Source organism: Thermobia domestica, chromosome 1 (assembly GCF_964235325.1).
Source record: "Thermobia domestica chromosome 1, izTheDome1.hap1.1, whole genome shotgun sequence".
Lineage (NCBI taxonomy): Eukaryota > Metazoa > Arthropoda > Insecta > Zygentoma > Lepismatidae > Thermobia > Thermobia domestica.
In genome coordinates this window covers 174,965,699-174,987,446 of record NC_137454.1, presented here as the reverse complement: position 1 = coordinate 174,987,446, position 21,748 = coordinate 174,965,699, and the positions used below count along the sequence as shown (strand labels likewise).

At 36.9% G+C, this 21,748-nt stretch overlaps 1 long non-coding RNA gene across 1 annotated transcript; it reads left to right on the top strand.

Moving 5' to 3' along the window:
• The first annotated feature begins 717 nt into the window (after positions 1–717).
• On the top strand, positions 718–13,732 carry LOC145666776 (uncharacterized). Its single transcript, XR_014127815.1, has 3 exons — positions 718–842; positions 8,781–8,919; positions 13,629–13,732. It is a non-coding gene; the product is annotated as an uncharacterized LOC145666776 (long non-coding RNA).
• The last annotated feature ends 8,016 nt before the right edge of the window (positions 13,733–21,748 follow it).

The window sequence follows — 21,748 nt, the reverse complement described above, 5'->3', positions numbered from 1 at the left end:
TTATTTAGATTTCTGGGCTTTCGGCATCAATGACCTTGTTAGCCCGTCACATGTGAGTTATGACGTCCCTCGGTGAGCACACTATCCGGGGAAAGGGAAGGAAGCAAACGGCCTGGGACCTATATGTTGGGTACTACCCGGCATTTGCCTGGTATGAAATGAGGAAAACCCAAGAAAGCCTCATTCAGGATGTCTGGACTTAAAAGCTTTTGATACTTTTTCGACCGAGTGCCCCTACCGGAATCGAACCTGGGTCCGCTCGTACCGAAGGCGAGAGCGTTAGCAACTACGCTACGCGGAGCCACTTGTGTCTAGGAAACCTATTTTTACTAGGATATTTGCAACAAAATTTATTTCCTTTCTTTCTTTATTTTTCTTTTTCTTTTTGTTTTTTAACAATAAAACAAAACATATTTTACAGCCTCACTGAAATTTAAAAACAGCAGTCAGGGAGAGCTCACGTTTAAGATTCTTTTTGTTTTGTTTTGTTTTGTTTTGTTTTGCTTGTTATGTTCTCTAGTTAACTAATGTTTGAGTTCCTGAGAATTACATTATTATTATTATTGTTTCATAATTTTCGAACCAAAAATTAGATGTTTTTCTTTTTTTCCTTGTGTTGACGTCATTGTGGCAAGTTGGGGTGTTTGTATCGTACCTTGGCATTAATTTGGTTACTAGCACATAGTTTCAAGGTCATAAGTTGTAGGCCGCTTGAAACAGCTATTACACAGTTGAGTGTCATGCGTTTGACTTGCAGCTTTCGTTACAGCGTCTAAATTGCAGTATTGGATTGCGTCCAGCTTCTATGGCTGGTAAAAAAGTTATATCGCTTTCGTAATATGGTAAGAAATACAATGTAACAGTTAGGTATAGTATATATGACTAGTTTAATTAGTCGGAAATTACTCTGTTTCCTTGTCTTATTCTTTCGATTATGTTTAAGTACTGTGTCTTCATAGTATTGTTTCACTATTTCTAGAAGGAATTAAGTATTAACGAAGTAAAGAATAAGCAGAAGCCCACTTTGACGTTTACTATTTCTCATACTTCATTGAGAATGTTTTGATCCCCAATTGCGCAAACTTCTAATATGTATGTGTGTTTCTTTTTGTTGTTGTTGTTGTTGTTCTAGTATGTATGTGTGTTTCTTTTTGTTGTTGTTGTTGTTGCTTACACTGCTATAGATATGAGCTCCTTCATGGCTAAGCGGTTAGCGTACGCGCCTTTGGTGTGGGAAACCCGCGTTCGATTCCCGGCGGGAGTGGTTCGGAGTCCATGTTAATCAGTAAGTCCACGTCTCATACAGCCTCGTTGCAGAAAAGGATATTAAAATCAACTCAGCACTGCTTTACAGATGGAGTTGTTTGATTCAGGGTTCGAATGAAGCTTTTTACGGGAAGCAGGCACGTAGCCAAGGGGTGGGTCCAGACCCCCCCCCCCCCTTCGGATCCAGAAATGAAAAATATTAAGGAAAGATGAAACAGAAAGAAACAGATGAATCAGCCTCAAAAATATAAAGCTACAATAAGCGTTTTGGTTACTCTTTCTTACGAGGAGCTTTGTGTGGAGGAAACGGGAGGGGGGGGCGGATCAAGTTGAAATTGGATATTATTATAACGGAACATTCCGAATTCCATCTAGCTCCATGTTAACCGTATGCAGCGGCGCAAATCTGTCTTCAACATTGGGAGGGACGGGTAAGACAGTTCTCATAATTTTTTTAAGGATGTTCAAATTATGAAGTTGAAAAACAATGCTGCGGAGGATCAGGGGAGCAGAGTTGTCTTCAAAATTGTGAGGTGGGCAGATTTAAGGCTTATTCTGGGGTGGGGACATCAATTTCATCTTACTTTCCTTTGTGGCAATCGGACACAAATCATCACATTTCTCTCCAAAAAACGCATTTCAAATCGGATTATTGAGGGGAAAGTCCCCCCCCCCCAGTTCTAAGATTGGAGGGGACATGTCCTCATCCCCCCGGGACTTGCGCCAGTAACCCTATGGACTACAAATGACGATCGATAAACCGGTTCTTTCAGATAGCCTGTCAGAACTTAAGCAATGCCCAGAATTACCAATAATATGAACCATTTTGAATTTCGCGGCAACACTAATCCATTTTATAGGATGTCTTTACTCCAGAAAGAGATCTCGTTGCTATCCTTGACGGCATTGAACTAAGATAAGAGAAATAGAAAGAAGACGAGAAGAACCGAGTTCGAATGACCTTGGAAGACTATGTCTTTGTCAATACTTTTTTCTTTTCTTTTACGCAAGATTTCTTCATAATTCTTTAATTAAAATACTTACTAACATATCCTCATTTTATTGTCCTAACAAATCAATATGGATATGTTGTCAGTAAAATAGTTTAGATTGATCGAACCCCTGGTGTGATAACCACAGTATTTCGTCACAGACCTCCCGTATTGCGAAATCGTGGCTACGTGCCTGCGGGGAGGGGGCGACTTTTCAGATATACAATCCAAGCCTTTTATTTCTCAGTGATGCAAGATATAATATATAGTATATAATATGTAAAATATGAAATGAGGGAACATATTTTCCCGGCAAGGGAGAAATTCTTTGGCGAGTTGGGGAAATTACTTGACGAGAGGGAAAATCTTCATCCTCCCGTTGATTCAAATCTTGATCGAAGATCATGCGAGTAGGATTCCATATTATGCTGTAGGTGTAGGTAGTACACAGTCTTGGCGCTGAATAGGACGCTAAGCTTCAAGCCAACCACATGTCTGTAATAACCTATTGCGATTGAATGGTAATGTAACGTAATGTACGATATGTGCATTTTCTAGATGCCATAAAATTATAATTTTAATTGAACATTCCACGATTATATACTTCAGGTTAAAGGAGTTTGATGATTAATTGAAGTGAATAATCGAGGCAGTGATTCTCAATCTTCTTGACTTACGACACACTTTAGTAAACCCCAATGACATCGATATATTTGTTTAGATTTTGGATTGCTTTCCAACAAGTCGAGCCGCGCCAAAGCTGTAGGCTTACTAAGTTAAGTGAACTGATCCTAATCTAAATCCATTGTTTTCGGGGGCGCAGAAATGGACAGTGACACTTCCGATACTATTTAAATCAAAATTCAGCCAAGCAACTTGGGGAGGGAAAGAGGGGAGACGGATCTTACAAATGATCGAAAATAACCGATATGAGAGAGCGTTTCGTAATAGTAAAAAAAGTGACTGACTAACGTAACATACATGTATTACTGGTTTTCTTATTTTCACCCAACGAAGCAGGTAATTAACGCTAGTACTAGGTATGTGTAGACTAAATGAGGTGATTTGCTTCGTGACCCTTCGAACAATGTACGAAGCGGATGCAAGCAGTTAGTACATGGAGTTAGCTTACCTAAATTTAGATTTCGCTTTCCGAAATCTTAATGGATGTATTAAGTGATTTCGTTACTTACACTCTTAATCTCTAAATACAAGGATTCAAAACACATTTTCGATTCCAAACTATGACTCTGCTAGACAAAGAAAGCATAGTCCAGTGTATGTTTTACTTCATTTTCATATACGTGCTCGTAGGTTTTCTCGGGGACTTGGTTTCCTCCCACTTTCTCATTTCACCAAATATTCCATAATCATTAACTTGCTTTAATCACCGACTCCCTTAGCCTAACAGCATAATAGTGGGACATTAAACTCAAAGACTTTATTTTTATTTTCAAGTAATTACTTTTCTCTCCCTTATTTATTTTTAATTTAATTTCTCTTTCAATTTCCCTCTTTTAGGAACATCAACATAATTTACAATTCTTTCTCATTATAATAACACTATTAAAAGTCCCATATGCAGCTCACCACGTTGGAACCCAGCGGAAACAGATGAACAACGAATATTGTTGAAAATATGCATTGCTTACAGCGGCGTAGCGAGCATTACAAGATTGGGAGGGGGATGAAACTTGAAATTGCCAAGTCTTGATTTTTATCTTAAAAAAATGTCAAGTCTTGATAAAAAAAAAAATGCCAAGTGTTTCGAAAATCTTACAAACCCTATGAAAAACTATTACAGCAACCTTATTTTCATATTCGTTCCATTCCATGCCCCCCGTCTGAGACACGAATAAGATCAGCCCTTGTTCCGCTCTCGAGTCCAATTTAACATCTAACCTCAGGATCATTATCATCACCCACGAAGCACAACTGTTAATTTGATAACTCATGGCTATGTTAGGTAACCTCCGCCAGCTAATCTTCACGAGAACCTTTAAAGTTACAATCAGTTGTAGAAATGCATTTAAAAACGTAGAATAAGGTAGGTTATATTTACTGTTTGTGATGTAGAAGTGCCTAATTTACATATTAAACATTCAATTGAGGGGTTCAGTGAGAGACCAGGCTAACTTACATCCAGGTCAAGATTGAGATTTTGACGGAACAGCATACTAATGTCATTAATTGACCTTTGCCTCAACCACTTGTCTGTGTGGCTTGTCCTGAGACAGGGGCGGATCCAGGGAGGGTCTATCTCCCCCAAGAAGAGGAAACTTTGTGTATTTTAATATAAAATAAAACCCACCCAGAGTTGAATCTCTTAAAAGTAGCTCTATCTTGTAAGTAGTGGCATTACAACCCACCGCCCCCAGTAGTCCATCCTGGATCCACCCCTGTTGTATACTAAACCAAACTATGAATATCAGTCGTATCCTTTGAAACGTGCTGTTTTCATTTGTTTCCTTTTCTTTCAGAAAGTTAAAATTGTCAGTTAGCCTAGTCTCTCGCTAAACTGTCAATTGTGACAAAACACACCAATAATTGTTGATGCCAACTAAAACATACATATCCAAAGCCTACAAAATATATCACATTATTTAAGTTTTTTTCTTTCTTTTCTTTTTTTTTTTTTCAAAATTGCTTGCAATGTTTTTCTTCGTGCCAAGCATCCGAATGTCATCTTGAATTCTGACCTCATTTCACTACAATTCTTTGAAGTGTAAGACTGCGCAGCTTTTTTTCCCCTCTCTCTCGCTCTCTTCAGTCCTTCAGTCTTCCCCACTTTGATTTCATGATTTCGCACTCTGATGAAAAGTATTAAACACCAAAATGGAAAAGTACTAATATATAACCTCTCTTTTAGTAGCCCCTCCAACCACACGCCCGGGGCACGTGCCTTGCTTGCTCGCCCATAGCTCTGTGAGCTATATAAGTAAAATACAATGCGCGCGCATATGTAAACTTGGTGCCAGCTTTGATTCTCGCTGAGAGAGTATACATATAATGTTGGTTCGAATTCCATCAAAACCATAGGCTCATTTTTGTGTAACCTTGGTACTGAAGAAGACAGTAGACTTCAACAAATATTCCTGTCGGGCCTCGATGGCTCAGTGGTAGAGCGTTCACCTCTGGTGTTTGGGGTCTTTGGTTTGATCCCAGCTCGCGCCAAGTAAACTTTGTGGTGGACAAACACCATGTGAGTGGTTTTCTCGGGGTTCTCCCGTTTCCTCCCACTTTCTTCATTCCACCATTTCATTCATTATATCATCATCAGCGTCTCCTTTAGCCTAGCCGGTATACCCGTCATTATTGATACAACTATTATATACAGGATGCATCAGAAGTCCCTTGTCATCCTTTCTGAAAACTACAGGGATGTAGTTACATTGATTGCGAGATAAGAGATACACATTAGGCCCAGAGGGATACTTTCGGATTACATCACGCGGACGGTCGCCATCTTAGATTCGAAATTGTAATACGGACGATAAGTGGGTAGTGTGATACATGGCCATGCACTAAAATGTTCTGAGGATGTCAAATATGCAATCAGATATCATGTAACTTATTCTGGTGAAATGTTATTGGCAGTGAACCAAGTGAGACTATATGTAGTGGTATGTCATACCCTTCTTCTTTTTTTTTTTTTTTTTTTTTCCAGTGATAGAGACATACCGTTTCTGGTTTTTTAGTGATCAAGATAAACCTTCACGGAAGAATAAATGCTAAATACCATTAATAAATCCCTTTTTTATACGTATTGACGAATAGCTTTGCACAAAAAAAGATTTTATTTCTTATGTAGATTCTAAGTTGACAATACTGACATTTTTACCTTTTTCTACCTTTTGTTTGTAAAATGAGGTGTTTTCAAAGAAGTTCATCTAGTTTATATTTTGATGTGCCGTATTGAATTGTTTCTTTCGTATGTATGTATGTGTCGTCTTGTCTGAATTCTTATAAGCGTCGTATTTTGAGCATGGGCGGATTTAGGGGATTGCTGTGGGGGCAGATCTTACGGGAGTTTGAAATACCCCTCATTCGAGTGTGTGGTCCAGGAGTTTTCCCGCTGGAAATTGTTAATATTGAAAGTCGGTTTTTGAGCACTTTCGTGTATAATTCTCTGATACAAGGTAAGGGCTATTTTTATTTATTTTTTTCCAGAAAGTTGTTCACGATAGATGGATCAGTCTCTCCGTTTTTTCTCCGTAACTAAAAGAAGCTTTCCAGTGGTTTTCAGACATTATGTAAATAGAAATGCAATCTTGTAGGCTTCACACCTCACTGCATTTGAACATTTAGATAGCCGATATGTCGAGTCAAAATCGTAATAAAACACACCGCCTCTGATTTTTCCCACTTCGAACACATTTCCCTGTTATAGTCAGGGGTAAAAGCGAGGGGGAACGCGGGGGACGCAGTTCCCCACCTCGAAAAATATGTAGGACGTCCCCCAGATCCTAAAATGGTACAATGGGCAGAGATAGGCAGGAGGAACGGCGTGGAGTGATGCCGCTACCTACCGTCCCCCCACCTTTTCAGGTCCACTTTTACCCCTGGTTATAGTATATGTTCTACATGTTCCTACTGAGCAATAAACATTTGCAGAAGCTTCTTCCAATTGCTGTGGACACAAAGTAGGATATAGGGTCAAATTTGTGCACAGACGATGGCGATACTTTGTTCTAGATGATAAAAATTATGAATATTTACTGCACAAACCATAGCCTTAACTTTTCCACTTAGCTAGAAATTGAACAGCGTTAGGTCCGGTGATCGAGCAGCCATTCAACTGCCTCTCGTCGATCAACCCATGTTCTAGAAAATTGTTCAAGTAGTGACGCAATACGAATCCATAATGAAGAAAGCGCCATGGTGTTGAAAAAACTGCGAGAATGTACCATCCTCGGGCATCGCAGCTCGCAATATCTATCCCTGTACGAGCGTGAGGTATTATTCCGCAGTTAATTTTATGGAATGAAAAAGTGACTGATTAGACGTATTCCTCATTTGTCTGCCAACAACATAATTAATTTTCTTTGCGCTGGTCATGTTGGAGGGGTCTTGCACGCGGGGTTGTCAGGTGACCAATTGTGCATGTTCTGCCTATTAACCTTCCCATTTACGTAGAGGTCAGCTTCATCTGAAAAGAGTATTTGCATAAAAATGTTAACCATAATTACTCACTGCACTTGGCGATCAACATCGTTCTCGTGGAGATGTTGCTTCATTTGCACCTTGTACGGATGCACTTATACACGCGCAGACCCTATGACTCAACCCACATTGCATTAATAAATGACGTGTGCTCCTCTGGGGCCACATCCAGAAAGAAGTCAGCACTGTCGTAGGCGTTGCTTCATCTGTAGCTCTCTACGATCGTCCGCTACGACGTATGTTCACGAATGTGCCCGTCTCCTCAAATTTAGTTAATTACTGTGACACTGCAACATGTAACACAGCCACATTGTGGATGATTCTGTTTGCAATCGGTAACCACTGTACAGGCACTCCTCCCGCTCCACAGTTTGAATATTTCGATGCATTCCTCACGTGCTAACGGTATGGTTCTACATCTAGAAGAAAGATGTAAATACAACGTTCAATTGGCAATAACTTTTCACCAAATTAAGCTCCATGGAATCTGATTGCATATTTGACATACTGAGAAAATTCTAGCCTGTGGCCATATATATATCACATTACCCACCAGTTTATAACAAACAAATTTAATCCAAAATGGCGGCCGTCTGTGAGAGTATTTCCAAACGGCCTAATGTGTATCACCCATCTCACATTCAATTAAACTACACCCGTGTAGAATTTAGAAAGGAACTTCGTATGATGTATACAGGGTGTTTCGAAAGTCCTCTGACGTTACAACAAAACGTAAGAGGAAAAACCATTTCTAAATATGTTGTTTTCATTCTAAAGTGAACACTTTTTAAATCGGAGGAGCCGTTTGGGCTGTACTCTTTATGCGCCCAATGTGGAATGAAAATGCAATGTTACCATTTACCTGGACACACAACATATGTGAATGAAGTTACTGTTTGAAATGGGGGCTAGCCATCGACATGTTAGCGTAAAAATCAGTAACTTCATTCACTTATGTTGTGGGTCCAGGTAAATGGCAACGTTGCATTTTCATTTAACATTGGACGCATAAAGAGTGTACAGCCAAACGGCTCATCCGATTTTGAAAATTCCTTCAACTTACATTGGAAACATCATATTTGGAGACGGTTTCCCAATTACATTTTGTTGTAACTCTGATAATAATCGAGTTACTTAATGTCAGGGGACTTTTGAGACACCCTATATATCTTATGGAATATATGTTTGATGTCCCTATAACTGTAGTATAATTTAGTTTGTTTAAATTTACAAGTTATTACAAGTAGATTCTGACTTACATGCGTAAGAGTTTGTATGTAACTAACTAATGAATTCTATTTCATGAAATTTACATTGAAATATTTAACACAAAATCTTTTATATTCATGCTTAACTTAGTGACTTGGCTTTGGACTGCAACTGATTATTGTACCCCATTATTGCTTGAGAAGAAAACCGATGTCCGAATCTTCATTTGGAGAAACCAAAGAACTATTGGAATGCTGAGGATTGCAATCATTAATTTCTACACTTCAAGGTGCGTAAATTATATCTAGGTATATTCTGTGTTTATTGTTATAATTACTATTACTATTATTGGGTTTAGAATCAATCAAGTACTTCATGGTATTTTAGAGGGATCAAGATGGCTGCCAGATAGATAAATATTTGAGCGTCAGGCCCTTATTTCTTTTCAATTTTATATTTAATCAATGTCTATTTCCCCCCCCCCCTCATTATTCCACCAAATCGTATTCCAAGATCATCAATTTTCAATACTCATTTGTGACTGTCAGCATACATAGCATAACCGTAGGAAGTAAAACAAAGATTTATTTTTATTTTTCGTTTTCATGTCTTTTCTCCATAGCTGTGAAAAATAACGACTTCAACATCATAAATTTGTATGCTACTTGCCTGCTTTCGAGCACAGTAATCAACTATTTGGACATTACGAAGCAAAGCAGGTCTACGTTGCAGTTAGCATACTTTTGAAAGGATGTGACATAATGATATTGGTGTTGCGATGTTCAGCCTAAACAGTGCAAGTAAATAAATCTGTAACAATTGTATTGGTGTTTAGCTTACATGTCCTCCAGACGGGCCAATTTTTTTTTTTTTTTTTTTTTTATATACATCTTGTTACTTCTACTCTATATGAGGGGTCGCGGTAGCTCAGTGGTGGAGCGTTCACCTCTGGTGCTTGGGGTCCTGGGTTCGATCCCAATCCCCGCCAAGTGAACTTTGTGGTGGACAAACACCGTGTGCGTGGGTTTTCTCGGGGTTGTCCCGTTTCCTCCCACTTTCTTCATTCCACCATTTCATTCATTACTCATCATCACCGTCTCCTTTAGCCTAACCGGCATAATCGTGGGACGTAAAACTCAAAGATTTCATTTCATTTCTACTCTATATGAAGTATATTCTGAGGTTGTGTTTTTGGGGACGTGGTAGCTCAGTGATGGAGCGTTCACCTCTCCTGCGTGGAGTTCCTGGATCGATCCCAGCACGTGCCAAATGGGCTTTGTGTTGGACAAACACTGTGTGTGGTTTTCTCGGGGTTTTCCCGTTTTCTCTCACAGTTTTCCTTCTACTATTTCATTCATTCTCATGATTATAGTCTCCTTTAGCATACCCGGCAAAATCGTGGAACGTAAAACTCAAAGATTTCATTTCATATAAACTTTGGTGCAAAGTAACCCCATAGATGAAGATATTTTGCACCACATACAAAAAAGTATGTTCAATATACTAACATAATGTTTGTCTGCAATGTTTTCTCTCCTGTATTTATACATTTCACTTTTTACACAAAACTGCATGTGTAACGAATTTTTGTTACGAAATTCGAGACGAGACATAGCTCTTCCAATAGAAACAGATACAGTTTTCGAGACGAGACAACTTTCGCGACACCTTTGCGAGAGGTGACAGTCTCAAATCATTTCTCGTGCGTACCCCTAGCCCATATCGTGCGTTATCAAAAAGCATGTTAATGAGAAATAACATGTAAATACAATATAGGTAGTTAAAAACATTTTTGTTTTCATTCTTCACTAATGCATTATTATTAACCTCAGTATTTTATTGTCCATTCTTAATCTTAAGGTGATATATAATTAAGTTTTGAATTCGGTTAACTTATTTTGTTTCTCAAATTGTATTAAAAATGTATGTACAAACATGTTTATTTTCATTCTTGAGTGCTTAAAGTCACTATAGTTATTAAACATAGTAATTAATATTGTACTCTTAACGTTAAAATAATATACAGTTAACTTTTGAATTCAGTTAACATTTTTCTTACTGAAATTGCTTTAAAAAGTATGTAAAAACTTTTTTATTTTCTTTCTTGAGTGCCAAAAGTGATGCACAGTTATTAAGATTAGTACTTTATACTCTATTCTTAATTTTAAACTGATAAACAGTGCGTTTCTGAATAAATTATGTCAAGTTATTTGAGTGACGAACACTGGTACAAAACCCTAACTACCACTGGAACATTTCGATTTTGAGATGACTACTACCGGTGCAATACAAGGGATTTTAAAATATTGTTTTTCCTTCAACGGCTATTCGATTTTGAATTCTGACTACATGGTCATATATAGGAAGGATCAGTGTCTCTTTCCAACTATGGTACAGCTCCGACCGATTCAGGGTGCTCACAGAAGAGACAAAAGAGTATGTTTTCAACCTTAAAGTAACGACCACTGGTGTTTTTACCCTGGTATGCAAAAGTAAGTGGGTACCCCAATGGGGTAAGAGGGGTACTATGCGGTACCTAATTTCTGCATTTTAGATATATGGAAATACATGTGTCTAAAATGTAAAGAACTGATATTTGTTTACCGAAAACTGCAACTCGGTAAGCCTTACGGATACCGAGACATGGGAAAATAAAGAGCGACACGATATGTATGTGGGGCTTGCATACTTGAAGGTACAATTTGGAAAATGAATTCAAATATGACTAACGGCTATCAAGATATTGTCAAATAAAGAGAGGACCAATACAGGTATGGGATTTTCGTATTAGATGATAAAATTTCCGAAACCGGTCATGGAAAGTTAATAAACACCAGTAGCAATTCCATCTTCAAGTAATTAGATATTTCCATGGGGTGTTAGAACATCTTACAGTCTACCAAGATTAAATTTTAAAAGCTTTTGAAAATATAACTTGACATTTGTAAAGAGTATTAGAAATATGTATTTACCTAAAACTTGCAGCTAGTACATCTAACATATAGAGAAACACCGTGAAATAAAAGAGTATGAGATGTTGAAACTTCGGAAAAATTATTGGTCCCAACAAAATTAAAATAAGATGGTATTTCTATGGGTTAAGTAAGTACCTCAGTACAATTTCGATGGAAAGATTAGTTCTAGGTTTTCTTCAGGCAGTTCCAAAGGTTCATCGAGCTGTGTAAAAGAGTGAAAATTCCCTGTGAATATCTAATATAGTAACCAAAATATAACGAGTCATTTATTTTATGACGTAAAAATAGAGATCTTTAAGGATTTGTACTTCTGGGTCTTTGCTATAAGAAAGAAATTCAAAAACCTACTGTATATACCTTAATATGCAATTAAATCAGTGAGGACACAGTAACTTAGTGCTGGGGTGTGTACCTAGTATGTTTTGCAGAAACTACACTGGAGTATTCTCTTAATCCACAGAGATACGATCACACTTAACTGCCCATTTAATTTTAAAATGAAATTAAGGCAAGTGAATGTTGATGATAGAATTGATGGAGTGTAAAGGTGGGAGGAAAGGATTACACCGAGAATACCCACGAATACAATGTCGACTACAAACTGACTTGGACACGGATCAAACCAGGGACCCAATACACCAAAGGTACGCACTCTACCACTAAGCCACCGTGCCTCCACCCATTTAATTGTCTATTAAGGTGTATACGGTAGTTTTCTGAAATTTCTTCTTCTTACAGCAAAGACTCAACAGTACAAATCCATGTGGGTCTCCATTTTTACGACCTCGTAAAATACATAATTACTTATATCTCGGTTGCTATATTAGATATTGACAAAGAATTTTCATTCTTTTTGTACGCTAGGAATTATCACGCTTGGATTTACCCGAAGAAAACTTCGAGCTGAATTAATCTTTCGATCGGAATTGCCCTGACGAGTGTGAGGTACTCACTTAACCCATATAAGTACCATCTTATTTAACTTTTATTAAGATCAAAAGTTGTTTTATGAAATTTCAAGATCTAATACTCTTTTATTTCACGGTGTCTCTCTAGCTGTAAGATGTACTGGCTGGAAGTTTTGGGTAACTCTATTCTCTTTTCTAATACTCTTTACAAATGTCAAATTATATTTTCCAAAGCTTTTAAAACTTAATCTTTTTAGACCCATGATGTTCTAAAACCCCATGGAAATACCCAGTTACTTTAGGATGAAATTGCTACTGGTGCTTATTCAGATTTCATGATCGATTTCGGAAATTTCACCACCTAACACGAAAACCCCATAACTGTGTGGGTCCTCCCTTTATTTGACAATATCTTGATAGCCATTAGTCATATTTTCATTAATTTTCTAAACTACTGTCAAGTATGGAAGCCCCACATACCTATGGTGTTCCTATTTATTTCACCATATTTCGGTAACTGTTAAACATACCGACTTGCGGTTTCGGTAAACACACACCTGTAACGTTCTTTATAAGTTTAAGATATATTTTAGAATGTTTAGAAATGGGAGGTCTGCGAATGCCATAGTACCCGAAAACCCCCATAAGGACGTGTGTGTAGTGTATTGAATTGAAACTACTTTTGAGGTTGTTGATAGCCCTCAGTAATTACGTTTTCGAAACTGCACAATCTAGTACGCAAAACTCACACTTCTATGGTGTTGTCCTTTATTTTTCCATACCTCGGTATCCATAAGGCTTACCGAGTTGCGGTTTTCTGTACTAAACAGATATCAGTTCTTTACATTTTAGAGACATATATTTCCACATATCTAAAAATGCAGACATATTAGGTACCCCATGGTACCTCGAACGCCAGTGGGTACCCACTTACTTTTGCATAGTAATACATTTCGAGTTGTTCAGCATCAACAAACACTTTTTTTTAATTCATCATTTTTCTACCAGAAACCCAAAAGTCCATACCTGACCGAACAGATTTTGTCCATTTAATCTAAAAAATGTTAAATATTTTAAAATGTAACATTTTAAATATTTTTGGATTTTTGTTTCAGGTATTCATGTATCAAAACAAAACCAGGATTCTGCATGAAAGACAGCGAAAAGAAGCAGTGTAATTTGTGGCTAAAAGCACGTCCTTTCTGAAGACAGACCCGATTGTATTTACATTCTTTTGTACAAATATGTAACCTTAATAAATATACTGCTCCGAAAATTATTTCTTTCTTCCATAAATTAGAATAAATGTATGTCTGTTTAAAGAAAATGTTTGTTAGTTAAAGGTCTTTTCAACTCTTTTTCTCTGTAAATAAGAACATTATACCTTGCAACATTTTTTTTTATCATTGTGCAATTCCGATTGGATAAAGTAAATCTGCACGAAGCACTATTATTTCAGTCATACATTAATAACTAATGTATTGTTCTGTGAATAAGGCAATGGTATAGTGAATATGTTTTAACATAAAATCTGTAACTCAGCTTTTCAGTAGTCAACTTTATTGAGAATCCGAAGAAAGAAAGTAAAAATGTTGGACTTAACGAATTTCAAAATTATTTTTGTTCGAATTCTGGACTAATCCAAATTATCCAGAGAAATCATTTATGTTGCTCTCTACAGATGTATCCTTTCTCCAAATCGTATGAAAAGGAGACTTCATACATCGCTATATTTTGTATGTACTATGTTTCGTATTTATTTAATCACTTTGTACCTTTCTCTAGTGTTGACAAGGCCGCAAGTGTCAATCGAATAATTTAGTGTTTCACTCATGTAACCTTGTGACTAACGTACGTCCTGTCGGTATATATATGTTACTGGGTTCGGTTAGCGACAAACAATTTTTAGTGTTAAACAAATACAAAAATCTACACGCAATGAGATACGATGATCTCTGCCTCATAGACAATACCAAGCAACTAACGGTACTGAGTGTGGTTGAGTTTACTAGTGGTATTATCTGGCTAAAATCAATGTTCCGAGAGCTATACTTCTTTTTGTGCTCTGAATGCAAACTTTGATATAACCGTTTTAAATTATTGTACATCTATCTATCTATATAGCTATATCTATCTATCTATCTATCTATATATATATATATATATATATATATATATAGTATATATATATATATATATATATGTATATATATATATATATATATGTGTATATAATTGTAAACTAGAAACTTCCGAGTAATTCTGAGAATCATCGCTCTTTCTTTAAATAATGTATGAGACTATTACACTGCTCGTTACTTAAAATGTTGAACTAAGAAGGATACATCCAGGAAAGTCCAAATTTGCAGAATGTGTAGAGCAGGGAAGGATAAATATGTTTGGTCGATGGCTGCACAGCTTCTCATACCTGTGAACTCCGCCAGCTACAGTTGATGAGCTGTGGCATTGGATCGTAAGACGCATGGCTTACCATACCAGAAGAGAACATCCTCTCGATGTCTCGCTGTGTTACAGTCTTTCTGGTTGTCAATGTTGGGTCAGTTCTGCTCTGCTATCACCACGTTGTCACACAGCGAATACAGCGGTAAGTTTAACCCTTAACGTAGCAAGCCTAAGTCGTCAAAGTTGTTTACCAAGCTGGAGTCTTCTGGGGACCCCAAGTATTATTTTAATTTCTCAACATAGTATTGCAGAGGGTTACTCCAACTATTATTTTTTGGATGTCTAGAAGCATACTTAAGTTAAATGAACATTGTTGACGTCAAATATTATGTATATTTGAACACTATTCAGTTCTTCATACAATTTCATACTTGTGTGTTCGTAAATCTGAAACACAGGTTTAACAATGAAGTTTTTACATTTTGAAGTGTGTTTTCATTTTTTGTATTTTTTAAAGAAACGCATCGTTGATCTAATCATGTAATTGATATCTCAAAGGGTTGCAGGATACATATAAAAATCGAGAATAAATTGATTCTTATAATTGCGGCAGTATCACCAAATATCACTCTCTGGGGTCCCTAGAGTACCCCGCTTGGTATGTTAAGGGTTAAGCATATTCGACACTTACTATTAGATATCGGCTTGGGAACTTTGGCGTAGCTACCCTGTCTCCTTGAAGTTGCATTTTTAATGGGGAGTACTGTTTAGGAATCATCTTGTGAGGGAAAACGTTTTCAGCTGACACCATGTTTTTAATTATAGCTTCATTTAAAAAATAACTTATCTGTTAATTAAAATGTTCATAGAAGTTATTTCTGGAAAATCCTATTCACGCCTCTTGTGGTAACAACTGCATTTTGGAAGAGGATATTATTAAGGAAAAGAATGAGGTAAAGTCGTCTGTATATAGTACACACGGAAAAGAAAGTATTTGACAGTTGACAAATTTTCTTTTGCCAATAGGTCGGCAACAAATTAATTAATTTGGATCTTTTTGTTGTTATTCTTCGAATAGTTATAACTTGACAACCTGCCAAAGTCGGTACTCTGATAGGTTAATTTATTGTTGAGTTTTTAGGAAAACAAATTTTGTCAACTGAAGAATATTTTCTTTCGTGACTGTACAAGCAATGGATGATAACGGCTTAATAAATGACTGTACGTAAGTCTTTTTGAGTTTGAACATAGGATTGTACATGGCTGTGAATTTTGCATTATTATTGAAGTGCTGCAACTAAGTTATTGCAAAAGGTATGATAAATTCTTACAGTAATATTGTCACATATTGATTTACTCTGTATGAAAACTAAAATAGTTTAACATATGGTTACCCTCCTTTGTGCCAATAATTTTAAAATTAACTCTTCTGCCACTTTTCAACACTTGGCTTTGCAGTAGCTTTCCAAAGAATTAGCAGGAAGTCCAAACTTACACCCTGCAGATAAATACATTTCTCTGGACAGTTTCACTGCTCCAAACTAAAATTTGAAAAGTGTAGTATTTTTAATTTTATTATTATTGGCACAAAGGAGACATATTTTAAGCTATTTTTGTTTCCATACAGAGAAAAACAATATGTGGCAACATTACAGTAAGAATGTATCATGCATTTCTCAGTATGTTGCAGCACTTCAATAATGGTGCACTATACGTACAATCTAGATCCTGAATATGTCCAATTCATATATTACAACAAGGCAATACGTATGCGATACAGGTAAAATCCGTATATTTCATATGGACAATCTACAAGCTACATACATCCAGTCCATACATTACATATGGCCAGCCTGTACGCGACATACGTGTAATCTATATGCCGCATGCAGACAGTCTGTAAGCTGCATATGTGCACTCTGTATGGTGCATACGGATATTCTGTATGCTGTATCGGGACAAGCTGTGTGCGACATAAGGAAAATCTGTATAATACATAGGTACAATACGTACACTGTATCTAGTCGTACGTACGGGGCACAAGTACAATATAGATGCTGTCTCGGGATTGAACGCAAGAAACACACGTACAGAACGTATATTGCATACTTCTTGAAATTACGCTCCGTCCTGATAGTCAGTGAGTGTCGTCATTATTAACCCACATGCTACATACGATCCTGACGTCACAAAGCTAGATATTACCTCCGTATATACTTGTTACTGTAGATGACGTCACATGAATGACGTCATTGCACTTATGTAGACAGTACGTATAATACATACTTTTTCAGCTATACGTTTGCTGCAGGATGCTATATACGGTTGTACGTTAAGTCCAGAAACTACAGGAATTACGAATGTAACCTACGTTTTTAAGTATGCCACCTACATTTTTTTTTCTCAGTGTATTCTGAAGAGAATGATGTGCGACACATGGCCCTAGGGTAATTAGGGATGTGTCAGGGAATTTTTATCAAAATATACTTCTGTATAGGGGAATTTTGGACATTTTCGGTACTATTTTTGTGCTGGCTTATTTTTGCACCTAGAAGATTGAAATTGTGCACAAACATTCAGTCCACCGAGTAGCATTTACCAGATTTTTTTCAGATTTTTGCGTTAAAACACGGGGGTACAGGGGGGGCTAAAAGTTGAAAAAAGGATATTTAGACCCAAAAAATTTCGTTTTTCCTCATTTTCTCGCCTTAGATACATGATGGAGACACGTGGGTCATACCGCCTGAAAGGCAGTTCTATTCTGAAGAGAGTGATGGACGAAACGTGACCCTAGGGTAATTAGGGATGTCTCAGGAATTTTTTTTACCTGAGATCATGGTGTTTTATGGTAATTTGGGGCATGGTGGGAATTCCTGATAAAATTTCTCCCGCCCTTGGTATTCAAGATAGAAACTTGAAATTTTGTCACATACATTCAGTATACCGAGTACTATTTATCAGATTTCTTTTAGATGGCTACGTTCACAAAGGGTCGGTCCAGGGGGGCCGAAAATGCGAGAAAAAAATTCCCTCCGAAATTTTCTTTTTGACATCATTTTTCCCGCTCCCGGTATATGGTATGAGCATACAAGTGATATCATTTGAAAGCCAGCTCCATTCTGAAGAGAATTAGGTATGAACCATGATTCTAAGATATTTGGTCTAGGAATTAATTCGTGCGGTTTTTAATAAAAATTGAAGCTTTATTTCAAAAACAAAGTAAATGAATACGTTAACAAAAATATTGTCCATCGCTAGCCACTACTTTCTCCCATCTTTCAGGCAATTTACGGATTCCGTGTCGAAAGAATTCCTCATCTTTTGACGCAATCTAATCAAAGATCCATTTTTCGATATTTTCTGAAGAAGCGAACCGCTGTCCAATCAAATCGTTATTCATGCAATCGATCAAGTAGTAGTCAGACGGAGCAGTGTCTGGTGAATATCGCGGGTGGAGTAACACTTTCCATCCGACATTTTCCAAATAGGTTTTGACCGGTTTTGCGACATGTGGTCGAGCGTTATCATCATGATAAATACGTTTATTATGCCTGTTATTCCATTCTGGTCGTTTTCAGGCCAGAGCTTGCTTCAAACGCATTAATTGTTGTCGATAGCGGTGTCCATTAATAGTTTCACCAAGTTTCAGAATTTCATAGTACACCACACGTTTCAAATCCCACCATATATACAGCATAACCTTTGCACAATGAATATCTCGTTTCGGTTGTGAAGGACCTGGTTCACCTTGCTTCACCCAGGCCTTTTTTCGTTTAGGATTCTCGTAATGAATCCACTTCTCATCACCAGTTACAATTCGATGCAAAAATCCCTTCCTTTTCTGTCTTTGAAGCAGCAATTCGCAAACGGTTTTTCTTCTTTCAACGTCTTTCTTTTCAATTCATGTGAAACCCAATAAGACATCTTTTGAATCATTCCTATGGCTTTGAGACGTTTGGAAACTGTTGTTTTCTCAACTCCAAATGCTTCTGCAAGTTCGTCCTGCGTTTGACACGAATCCTGATCAAGCAATGCTCTCAATTCTTCATCTTCAAATTCTTTTGGCTGTCCAAATTGCTTTTGGTCTTCCCAGCTGAAATCACCACCTTTAAACCGTGCAAACCACTTCTGACACGTTCGCTCAGCTAGAGCATGGTCACCAAACACTTCCACTAAAATATGATGACTTGCGGTAGCACTTTTCTTCATGTTAAAGCAATGAAGAATAACTCCCCGCAAAAACACTTTATCAGGCACAAAATGCGCCATTTTCAGTTGAAGAAAAAATGTTGTTTCCGCTTCAAGCAACTGACATATACTAAACAAGATGCTCAATGACAGTAGTTTTCAACGCATGTTTGGATCAACGAAACTATGGGACAATAAGCTAGTTACGCCATCTTTTGTAAAACCGCACGAATTAATTCCTAGACCAAATAAATAGTGACGATGCAGTAGGTGCTTGACTGAAAGTCTAAAAAATAGCCCCAAAACCCCGGATTTCTTAAGGGTTAGAAAAAACTTTAAAATTATTTTATTTTCAGAGAGTCAAGAAGAGTGAATTCTGCGAATTTCGTTCCATTTGGAGAAGTTTCTGGGATATGCTCCACTGTCTCCTTGTATTTGTAAATAGGTAAGGTATTATTATTATTATTATTATTATTATTATTATTATTATTATTATTATTATTATTATTATTATTATTATTATTATTATTATTATTATTATTATTATTAGTTGGTTTTAAGTTATAGGCTGGAGAGGTATTGCTTCTACAGCTTTGATTCCGAACGTACCAATCCTATGCTAGAACAAAGAGCCGAATCATGCATTCCCTTTGCTCTCGCCAAATAGGGAAACAAAAATTGAAATCCTGTTATTTTTCAGAGCTTTGTGGAGGGAGAATTCTGCAAATTATGCTTCATTAAGACAAATTTTATGGAGTATGGGGCCTGTCCCCGTTTGTATATGTAAATAGAAAGTTCACTTTTTCTGAAATTTAATCGTAGGCCAAAGAGCTATGAATACTGCAAATTTAGCTCTAATCGTCCCAGTTCTTCTAGGCTAGACCCAAAAGTCAAAAACCTAATCGAAAATTATCGGCGCCAGTCGGAAGGTGTTGCCTAAAAGAGATACGTCAAAATCTCATACCCCCTTTTCTACACAAACGAAAATTATGTGTACAAACATCCACAAACGGTTGAGATCACTTTTGCGTCAATCGGCTTCGCTGCATGGCTGATGCCTAAACTAGATACAACAATATCTCACACTTCCTGTTATGAACAAACAAAACTTTTGCGTGCACAAATATGCATAAACGATACACTAACGATTAGATCATTTTGGCGTCAGTCGGTGTTGATAGTGGTTGTGATGGTGGAGAGTTGGGCTTTTCGTTTAGACAGCTCACCCAAATTAATTTGTTAATATCCTAAAATTGATTTATACACAAACAATCCACAAATGTTTGAGACTATTTTAGTTAAATTGGGAAGAGATTGGGAGTCTCTAATCGGATGTGCCAGGATACGGTGATAAGACTTTAAAATAGGAATATTCAAGGTCATATTTGGACCCCTGTCTATCGTGCATTGATTTAAAATATTCTTTGTTGTACATTCCATGCTTCTACTTTGATGAAATGTGCAACGCGCTCCAATACGAAAGAATTATCCACACCAAAGTAAGTGTAAAATTGGATTTTTTACCGCAATATCACCGTAATTCATTATAACGATGAAGAAATGACAGAGATACTTACAGTTACATATTCTTCCGTGAAAATACCAAACCTTGATGTAGTGAGGCAAAATTAGCAAAAGCTACTATGCAGAGGAAAGCTATGCGTAATATGCGCCACTATTATTTTACTGTCCTAATTTTTAAACGGTCATTTTGAACTAATATAACCTTTTGCTCCGTGTTTGTCTCTCAGTTTTATTTCCAGTGCGGTATGAATTCAACAGCTGAATTCTGTCAACTGTCAATAACCCGCATCATGTTCTCATTATTTGAAGGCTACCAAAACAGAATACTAACTCTGCATACTTAGCATTAATTATAATTCTTACAACTTTAGTTATTGATAATTCAGGATTAGTCCTATATGTTACAAATTTACAATAAAATAGATGGAATAGTGACAAAAGTATTGCATTACTCGTAATTGCTGTATACTTTTGATAAACTCAGATGAACTGCACTAAGCCGAACCCTGTTTTTCAGCGGCTAAAATATTAATTTTAAAAGTTCGCGAATTACCTGAGTAAAAAAGATACTTTGGGAGGTAGGAGGACGAAATTGGCTATGACTAATCTTCTATAATTATTTTGTGTCCTTAGTGTAATAGTACGTTGTTTAATCACAGCTCGTGTTATATAGTCTAGTAGATAAAAAGGGGCAAACTAAATACAAACACGAGCAAAATCCACAATCTTCTTTTATTTCTATAGTTGCCTATCTATGTTCCTTCCTATTAAAAGCGTTACATATAGAGCCTTCTAAAAGTCAATATGTGAGCGTGAATGTCAAGATCAAGTATTGACGTGTGAATGGAAATCGTAGTAACTATTGAATGTCATACTTTCTCTCCCACAAAATATGGCAGCTAGAAATGAGTTATATATATATATATATATATGAACATTACGAGGCCGCATAACTCTCCCCTGAAACGACCTTAGAACTTTCTGGATCTGTATATTTTCGGTTCTCTTAGTTCTCGCCCCTACATCACCAACATCAACTACTCACAATAGATGGGTGAAGGTCGAATTATAACTACTGTTACTGTATATCATGAAAAACTACGTCCAAGGTCATTTTAAG